At 41.6% G+C, this 6,922-nt stretch overlaps 1 protein-coding gene across 3 annotated transcripts in view; it reads left to right on the top strand.

Annotated features, from left to right (window-relative positions):
• The first annotated feature begins 1,594 nt into the window (after positions 1-1,594).
• Positions 1,595-6,922, top strand: part of LOC110529871 (zinc finger and BTB domain-containing protein 46) — a 125,734-nt gene continuing 120,406 nt past the window's right edge. For 2 of the 3 annotated variants that reach the window (XM_036947514.2, XM_036947515.2), the window contains exon 1: positions 1,595-2,026. The gene's annotated coding sequence lies outside the window, so the exon portion shown is untranslated. The remainder of the gene's footprint in view (positions 2,027-6,922) is intronic. The other variant, XM_036947513.2, reaches the window with a different exon arrangement.

Here is a 6,922-nt window from a genome sequence, read left to right as displayed (position 1 = left end):
AAAATAAAGAGGGAGGCTGTGTGTGTCTGGGAATTACAGACCCACAGCCTTAATCCACATTGCCCGACAACCTCCTGATCCGGCCCTCGGCTCCCAGCCCGATGAAGAGTGCTTCCTACCCCCTGCTATGTTAGACACGCCCCTCACACAATCCTATTCTCTATCATCACTCATATTCCCTATCATCACTCATACACTTCTATTCCCTATCATCACTCATACACTTCTATTCCCTATCATCACTCATACACTTCTATTCCCTATCATCACTCATACACTTCTATTCCCTATCATCACTCATAAAGACACCCTGAGCAAGGCAGTTAACCCACTGTTCCCCGGGCGCCAAAGACATGGATGTCGATTAAGGCAGCCCCCCGCACCTCTCTGATTCAGAGGGGTTGGGTTAAATGCAGAAGACACATTTCAGTTGAAGGCATTCAGTTGTACAACTGAATAGGTATCCCCCTTTCCCTTTCTCTCGATCTCTCTCTCACACACACACAAACACACACTCTCTCTCATCTCCCTACATCCTCTATACACATACAACACACAAAAAACACACATGCCTCTCCCCACTTCCCATAAAAACACTTTGCAACCATTTCTCTCCCTGACGTAACACACTCCAGGCTGTCCTGTCCTCCAAATCTCCCTACTTCCCCTAAACAGCCAGGACGTCAGACTGAGAAGATGAGAAGTGCTCTGTCTGTTTATGTCTGATATCAGATTTAGCAATGAGACAGACTTTGGCAAGGGCACTGAAATGGCACCGGCATGAAGCAATCTCATCTGATTGAGACAGACATTGAATTTATAACAGTATATCATCTCCAATTGACATGATGTCAATGGTGGTGTTATTAATGTGTTAGTCCTTATTAATAACTATGATATTATTTCAGTGATTTTACTGGAATGTCATTGTCTGAAAGATGGATGAAACAATGAAGAAAAAAAAGCATTTTGTTTAGAAGGGTTGTCCAACATGTGAATGTCAGTATTCCTTTACCTTCTGTCTGATTGATGGATAGTTTGCCTGTTTTACCACAAGAGGGTGTAGCTTGGTCCTTGCCTTTCATTCAAACCACACGGTGGACAAAGCTTGTCTTCTGTTCTCACCAACACCCACAGCAGATGCACTCATGTTCAGAACCCCAGTGTCATGCATAAATGTATAGACAAGTGCATACTTCTCTGTGTAGGCTAGTAGCTACACTGAGACATTGTTTTTAAATAGGAAACGTCCTTCATAAACAGTATTACCATGAGATGGTGTCAATTCAGATGAAACATACACTCCTTTGCAGCAGTTTATATTTCTTTATTTCAGAAAATCATATGATATGCTGAAGATATAGCTGGAACAATACATGTTACTTTACACCTTACACACAATTCAATTTCAATTGGTTGTCTTGTCCATAAGACAACCCAGTTCAGCATAAGAATAAGAATGTTTAACACTTCATGATATTGTTTTCATGACACACTGCACACACAGACAAATACCCGACATTTGTATTTATTTTAGGATTTCACATCGTGCTACTCAATTGCAATAATGACACTAATATTTCTTTGAGCTGTCAGATAGAGAGTGTCTGGGGGTTGGTCGCTGATGGAACGGCGTGTGCGTTCATGTTGCCTCATTTCCTGAGTCTGCCCAAAGACAGGGAGATACGGGGGGACAGTGCGAGGGAGAGAGCGCCCTGGAGAAAGAGAGCGAAAGAGAGAGGGGGAGAGAGAGACAGACAGACACAGAGGGGGAGGCTGGTTCCTGATACCAAAACACGGAAAAGCAGGGGAGTGAAAGAGAGAGAAAAAAGGCTGGCTGAGACAGGGAGAGAGGGGGAGAAAACAGGGGAATAACACTTAAAGAGACACAAAAAGCGTAGGTGATGAAAGAAGATAATACTATGTTCTTCTGAGCATTCCCCTTTCTTTATCTCTCACGCTGTCACATCGGATTGGACTCCAAAGAATCGACACCGCGTCTATCCCAGACCCCATGGGTTAACAGGTATGTCTGCCATGCTCTTTCATTGCTTTTCCTTCATCAGCCCTTCCGTTTCTATTCAATTGCCTAGTGTCAATGTATGTATTTTAAAAGCTGCTGATTTTATACGGAGACGCTGTCACAAGGTTCAGGCTATGTGCTTCATTTTACAACAATGTCATTTTCATAATAGTTTTACGTTCAGATAGAGAGCGTGCTTGCGCACACGTTATAACCATTGAACAATGTAACTCTTCTGAATGCATGTGACAAGTTGAAGCGGTGTATCGTGGTTTTACGGTTAATAACGGGTGGTTGTCGGTGTGTTGGTATCATGTCACGGACCGCACAAGTGTATTTTGACAGTTCTTCGGTGCGATGCATTTAAGCATCATGCTAAAAGTAGTCCGCCTACCTGTTTCATGTTGCCGAGCTAACTGACAAGCCAGATGTCTACTTGCGTGTATGTTTCTTGTTTTTGTTATTATGAGATGCAGTCATTTGCTAATGTAGGATAATTGTGCACTTGCATGAGATTGGGAAAACACGATATAGGCTAAAGGCACATGTATTTGCAGAATAAAACGCTCTAACCATAGGCTATTTGTTTCCGCTGTAAAGGAACCTCTCTTTCCCTGACTGTATTTGTTAACCCGGGAATGTTGAGTTAACTGTCAACGTTTTGACCCCAATATTCTAAGTCTTTGCGGGATTGTCACGCAGTGAGCTGTCACTGATCGTGATGCCTTGGCTGTATATCGTTCTATGCGGTCTGTCGGGGTATTTAAAGGCTCAATGCAACCATTTTTATCGCAATATCAAATCATTTCTGGGTAACAATTCAGTAACCTACTTTTATTTTATATTTATTTATTTAAAAAATCTATAAAAAATTAGCTTCTTAGCTAAGAGCAATTTCTCAAGCACGAATTTTGCTAGGACTGTCTGGAAGTAGTCTGATTGAGGGCCCTAATTGAGGTTAATGGGAGGGATATGTAACCTGAAAATTTGCTATTGGCAGAGAGGTTTGAAACACTCTTTGTTATTGGTCTATTAACTTTTACTGCTTGGTGATGATGCCAGGCAGGCCAAAACTCCATCCCACCAAAACAGGCTGACATGTCAGGTGGTCTTTTCAAACAGGTTTACACTAAAAGGCGTTATCATTATTTTTGATAAGTTCACAGTATTATTGCAACCTCATAGTGTGGAAATATATATACGATTTAGCAAATCACGTTTTTGACTGCCCTGAGCCTTTAAAATGAAATGCTGGCAGTTTGGCAGGCAAGGGCTTAAACCCCCCACCCCTTCTCCTTCCCTCGGTTAACCTCTGAAAGGGGGATTTCTCCAGCTGGAAATTTCTGCTGCGTCAACACCCAACCCCAGAGTACGCTACCAGACAAGAGAGGGAGAGTTCAGGTTTCAGACTCAATGGTTTTTGGGCAATGTTGTAGCGATATGCAATATTAATCTGATCCGTCCGCAGGCGCTTCTTGAGTTGAGTTGAAAGTGTGGCGTCAAGTGTTTTCATTTGGTGCTGAATGAAGCTGAAATGCCAAACCGTTCTGCTGATATGCTTGGCCCGTCTCTCGGTTATTGTGTGTGTGTCTCTGTCGGTCTGTGTCTGCCCCCTCAGAGTGGTCAGTTCCGTCTTCCTCCATTTTCTACTCTGCTCAGAAAATGAAAGGGGAACAACACCACTTTATTCATGCGCCGACAACAACACAATGTCTCGGCGCACCGTGCGCCAGGTGCGATGTCAACAATGAAGTCGCGCAAATCGTCTTGTCTGATCAAATCTATCGATGTCTGATGTCCTATGCTACACCTTTCCCACAACAGTCCGCTAATATGTTTTCCCCTAACCTTTTGTATTTCGATCATTTAACTCCCCGTTAGTTCTAACATTTAATTGCAAAATCACACTTGTATTTGGTTTCCTCCTAGACTTACATTTGACCTCCTAAACCTAAATATGCATCAGTGTTTTATTATTCCGAGATTCTGATCATATTTTATAGACCTAATAACTTTCATTTATAGCCTAAGCATTTAGACCTATACATGCGTTAAAAACCTATACATGCTCCCGAGTGGCGCAGCGGTCTAAGGCGCTGCCTCTCAGTGCTTGAGGCGTCAATACAGAGACCTTGGTTCGATTCCAGGCTGCCGTGATTGGGAGTCCCATGCAGCGGCACAGCGTCTTCAGGGTTTTGGCCGGTGTAGGCCGTCATTGTAAATAAGAATTTGTTCTTGACTGACTTAAATAAAGATTCAACAAACAAAAAACATTATAAATGCTATTCAATTAAAGTTGTAAAGAATTCAAAACCACACAACCTGTATGTTGCTTTGTTTTGCATCAACCATGGTGGTTATACCTACTAAATAAACCATTATTAGGCCTACCATTTAACATATTGGTCACAAAGATGGGGGGAAAGTAATATATGAAAAATCTAATATATATATATATTAAACACACTTGTGTCAGACTATTTTAATTAGATTTCTATCACAGTATAAGTTAAAACAATAGCCTGTCATAGGCAGGTTCCTTTATTAGTCAACACAATTGGGTAAAATGGAGAGATGGTCAGAGAGAGAGAGAGAGGAAAGAAAAACAAGGCCAAGATTAAATTGTTAAAGTAGCCAATGGAAACCTGGACTGGTTCCTAATTTGGGAGGTGTCAAGCATGGCAGCTAGTACGGAACCCTCGTTAACAGTGACGTCTTCACCTGGGTGAATATCTGCCAAGGTGTAAGCTAATAAGGAGAGGCTGAGCCTAATTTGATAAGCCTGCTGAAGTCTTCAATTATGCAGCTATACAGTATGTGTATTTATTTAATGACTGTTAATGAATTACTAACAATTAACATAATATTCATTATATTGTTATATGTTTCTTAAAACGACATTGTTGGTTAAAGACTTGTAAGTAAGCATTTCACTGTAACATTTGATTTGATTGTTCTATTTAATTATGTGGCTAAAACGACAGTAGCCGTATAATTCTTTAAACGTCTTTTGTGACATTGTCAGCTGTATTTTAGGGGCCTGGTTGTAATCTGGTAATGGGATGTAATTTCAACCAGAAAACCACCAGAATATGACGTATTTCATGAATGCCCTGATGTCATCATGAACAAAAAGAAATACATCTGACGTGAGGACACATCACAATAAAGACATGAAATGTTTTTTACCTGGTTGGGGGTTCGGGTACTGATCTGTTGACGTGAGGACACATCACAATAAAGACATGAAATGTTTTTTACCTGGTTGGGGGTTCGGGTACTGATCTATTGACGTGAGGACACATCACAATAAAGACATGAAATGTTTTTTACCTGGTTGGGGGTTCGGGTACTGATCTGTTGACGTGAGGACACATCACAATAAAGACATGAAATGTTTTTTACCTGGTTGGGGGTTCGGGTACTGATCTATTGACGTGAGGACACATCACAATAAAGACATGAAATGTTTTTTACCTGGTTGGGGGTTCGGGTACTGATCTATTGACGTGAGGACACATCACAATAAAGACATGAAATGTTTTTTACCTGGTTGGGGGTTCGGGTACTGATCTATTGACGTGAGGACACATCACAATAAAGACATGAAATGTTTTTTACCTGGTTGGGGGTTCGGGTACTGATCTATTGACGTGAGGACACATCACAATAAAGACATGAAATGTTTTTTACCTGGTTGGGGGTTCGGGTACTGATCTATTGACGTGAGAAAACCGTTTGCCAATCCAAGTGTAAGACTAAGAATCAACATTTCTGCCATATGTGTACCAACTGTGCCAAGACAATTACATTATATTCATATTATCAACTTGTTTTCAAAACATCTACTGACTCAGCTTAACCAATCGCCACTAGTACTTTTTTCAATGATAATCGTCTCAACAGCTGATGCTTGGATCTGTTTGTGTTTGGAAGCTTCTAGATGTTATGAGGTGAATTGCCAGACCTGTATATACAGTATCTGACCTAGCTCCAGCTCCAGCCAAGCAATATAGGGAGAGTCTGGGCGGCCCCCTTCTCTGGCTACTCTGCTCACTTCCCCCCAGGTGTGGCTGTGTTATGTCAACACTGGGCTGGAGGATGGGGGAGTGTGTGTGTGTGTGTGTGTGTGTGTGTGTGTGTGTGTGTGTGTGTGTGTGTGTGTGTGTGTGTGTGTGTGTGTGTGTGTGTGTGTGTGTGTGTGTGTGTGTGTGTGTGTGTGTGTGTGTGTGTGTGTGTGTGTTGAAAGTATGAGGGAGCAGGAGCATCAAGTGTTAAATAGACAGCGAGATGTTTATTGAGGGTGGTTGTTAATCTGAACATTTGCACCGATAGGAGAGTTTGGAAGAGGTTAGAGGGAAAGAGAGAGGAGAGTTTGGAAGAAGGAAAGCGAGATGGCTTGAATTTTGCTCTGACATGCACTGTCAACAGTGGGACCTTATAGAGACAGGTGTGTGCCTTTCCAAATCATGTCCAATCAATTGCGTTTACCACAGGTGGACTCCAATCAAGTTGTAGAAACATCTCAAGGATGATCAATGGAAACAGGATGCACCTGAGCTCAATTTTGAGTTTCATAGCAAAGCACTTATGTAACTAATTTACATAGCACTTATGTAAATAAGGTATTTCAGTTTTTTTTATTTTAATTAATGTGCAAACATTTCTAAAAACCTGTTTTCGCTTTGTCATTATGTGGTATTGTATGTAGGACATATATTTTTTAGTCCATTTTAGAATAAGGCTGTAATGTAACAAAATGTGGAAAAATGTAAGGGGTCTGAATACTTCCCGAAAGCACTGTAAGTGGGGGAGGCTGAGGAGGAAGTGGGGTTTCAGGCTGACACTACACAGCTCTGCTCAGTGTGTGTGTGCCTGACTGTGTGTCTGGGTGTGTGT

Source organism: Oncorhynchus mykiss, chromosome 16, assembly GCF_057628025.1.
Source record: "Oncorhynchus mykiss isolate SJ-2025 chromosome 16, ASM5762802v1, whole genome shotgun sequence".
Classification (NCBI taxonomy): Eukaryota; Metazoa; Chordata; class Actinopteri; order Salmoniformes; family Salmonidae; genus Oncorhynchus; species Oncorhynchus mykiss.
This window is presented reverse-complemented; position numbering and strand designations above follow the sequence as displayed.